Here is a 2,763-nt window from a genome sequence, read left to right on the forward strand (position 1 = left end):
TTCAAGAGTGAGGGGGAGGAGGGACAACAGATAAGGATGGACAAAAGGAGTAACTCAGAGGGGTGGGGTGAGGCAAGACCTGGAAGAAAAAATATGATTGTAAAGAATGGGAGGGAGGAGGGACATAACAGACAGAGAGAGAGGGGGAGGAGGATTACCTCGTCGTGCTGTCTGCTCTCCTCCTGCGCTCTCGTCTCTCTCGCCCTGCGCCTCTGCTGTGCGGCGATTCAACACGAATACAGGAGTTTATTTGTCATAAACGGTAAATAATCCTCCTCCGCGCGGCGTCCTCTCTCTGTCGTGTATGTCCCTCCTCCTCCCATTCTTTTTACAATCATATTTTTTCTTCCAGGTGCTTGCCTCACCCCACCCCTCTGAGTTACTCCGCTTGTTGGTCCATGCGCGGTGGTAGTCGTTGCCCTGCCTCCGCCGTGGCGACTCTGTAAGTAGTAAAGTTGCTTTCCTTAAAGGCGTTGTGACCTGTGTGTTTGTGTGGTGTGTGTGTGGTGGTGTGTGTGTGTTGTGTGTGTGTTGTGTGTGTGTGCTGTGATTTGCATCTTAACAGTGTACTGGATCGGTGGAGGAAGGTGATTTCGCCGGTCATAGCACCGCTGATTAATATGTACGATAGGAAACGCCTTAGGAGTGGCATATGAAGTGTGTGCTGTAAGTTGGAAACAAAACTGTTCTCTATAAGCCTCAGAGCAGGTGTACCTATACAGGCAAGCTGTTGCGATTCAAATGATAATGTGTCATTTTAAGCTTGAGGCAGTTAAAGCAAAGGGCTTGTTTCGGAGTGCCCAATGTTAAAGTCTCTCATACTGGTAAATCCATCTATAAACACTGTCAGCTGGGACGCTCCACGATTAGTGCTCTCATTTGTCAGCTTGTCGACAGGTGGGTACGTAGTTCTGATTGCAGAGCCGTTTACCCAGCAACGCATGATGTATTTTCATTTGATTGTAAATGGTCGGGGGTAATTAAGACAGCAATACTACCGACACTGGGTAGTTTGGTTCAAGAGTTAAACCCAACTGTCGAGGCAGACGGACCCACGCCACCTTAGGACGCCGGGAAAAGGGTCGGTGTCGCGTTAGTTCTTGCCTGTAAGGAAGGGACAGTTTTTCCTTGCCGCCGGGTCGCCAAGTGCTTGGCTCATGGTGGTACTGTTGGGTCTCTGGTAAACTGTTAAAAGGAGTTCGGTCTAGACGTGCTCTCATTTGGAAACAAGTGGTCCTGGAGGATTGGACTGTTTGTTATAACTTGCGCGGTGATGACCGAAGGAAGAGATCTGCTTTCTTGGGGAAAGGGTGTTGTGTGCGCATGTAGATTGTTCAGTGGCAGCAGAGTCTGCTCATGTGGTTCAAATTTGACCCTAAATAGAAGTCGATTGTCAGTTGCGAGGTATAGGACTGTACTGGCCTAGAGGCCAGAACTTACTGGGTTCGGTCTAGAGTGCGTGCTATTTGAGAAAGTTGCGCCTGCAGTGAGCGTTAACTCTCCTGTAGAATGTGGATGTTTACCAAACTTAAAAGTGAATTGAATTGAATGTGTAGATAAATGTCACCGACCTGATTTACCAATCGGTCGACCATTTGCTTTGGATGTTTTAGGCAGGGTGTTAGTCCGACAGAAGAAGAGAGAGCACCAAGTGGCCAGAGCAAGCCAGATTGCGAAGATGAAAAGTTGCAAGGTAGCCAGAATTCGGTGGACTCCTTTAAATATGCATCGGATGTGAGCCCGCTTCCCAGGGTACTGCCAGCGGAGTAGGTCAGTTGCTTGTAGGCTTTTTTCCCCTCCGCTTACCATTGATATTACCACTTTTGCATACTATAGACCTTACTTCCATCAAGGCAATTTGGAAGACTGCACCTAGTTTTTGAGAGGGAAACGCGATTGACGTACCGCGTAGATTAGTGCAGAGAATTCTATTATAAAATGAGTTGCCACTAGTGCTAACTTTATTTATATATTAAGATGTGATTATGGTCATAAATCTGGGCAAAAGAATCGAGGATTCCCAGCTGGATAACAATAAATTTCAAATTAGGTATATAGTAGTTGCACTTTATGATAGACGACCATGTTGAATCAACCATGTTTCTACAGGAACCGGGGACAAAACCAAAATCACGCCTCATAGATGGGGGCTTTCACATTTTTTGGCCACCATAGGGGGTTTCTCTACACACTTCACAGGTCCGAATCTCATTCCCAGGATTGGTCAAATACAGACGCCAGCGGTGTTCAGTCAATTGCAATAGCAAATCACCACTAGATGCCACTAAAGTCTTACACACTGGTGCCTTTAATAACATTAATACATAAATACATAGATTAGGTAGCATGAAAGAGCAATATCAAGTAGCGGAGGGAGAGTGAACAATATTGATACATAATAACAAATATGGGTTAATAAAATTAATTAACCCCATATTTCCCTAATCTTTAGGACGTAGAGTTAAGTGGCCATGAAACTTCTAACGTTACCAGGTGCCTCTGGCTATTATATTTTACTTAAAGGGGTGGGGGTGGGTGCTGGGGAGAGTAGCGCTAATATTAGACATTAAATCATTGGAAATGAAATCTAATTTAAATTTGGCGGGACAATGGAATGAAGTCACAGCTTTAGCATGAGGTTGAGTGCAGATGAGGGTCAAATGGGACGTGAATTGAGAATGTCGGAAACAGTGAGAATGGGGATGGAAATTGTCCGTTGCCTTTGTTCACTGTCGTGCAGAGTACTGTGTGTTACAGTCTAAT

The sequence above is a fragment of the Morone saxatilis genome, unplaced genomic scaffold (genome assembly GCF_004916995.1).
Source record: "Morone saxatilis isolate NCDOM2014 unplaced genomic scaffold, NCSU_SB_2.0 Contig17, whole genome shotgun sequence".
NCBI lineage: Eukaryota > Metazoa > Chordata > Actinopteri > Moronidae > Morone > Morone saxatilis.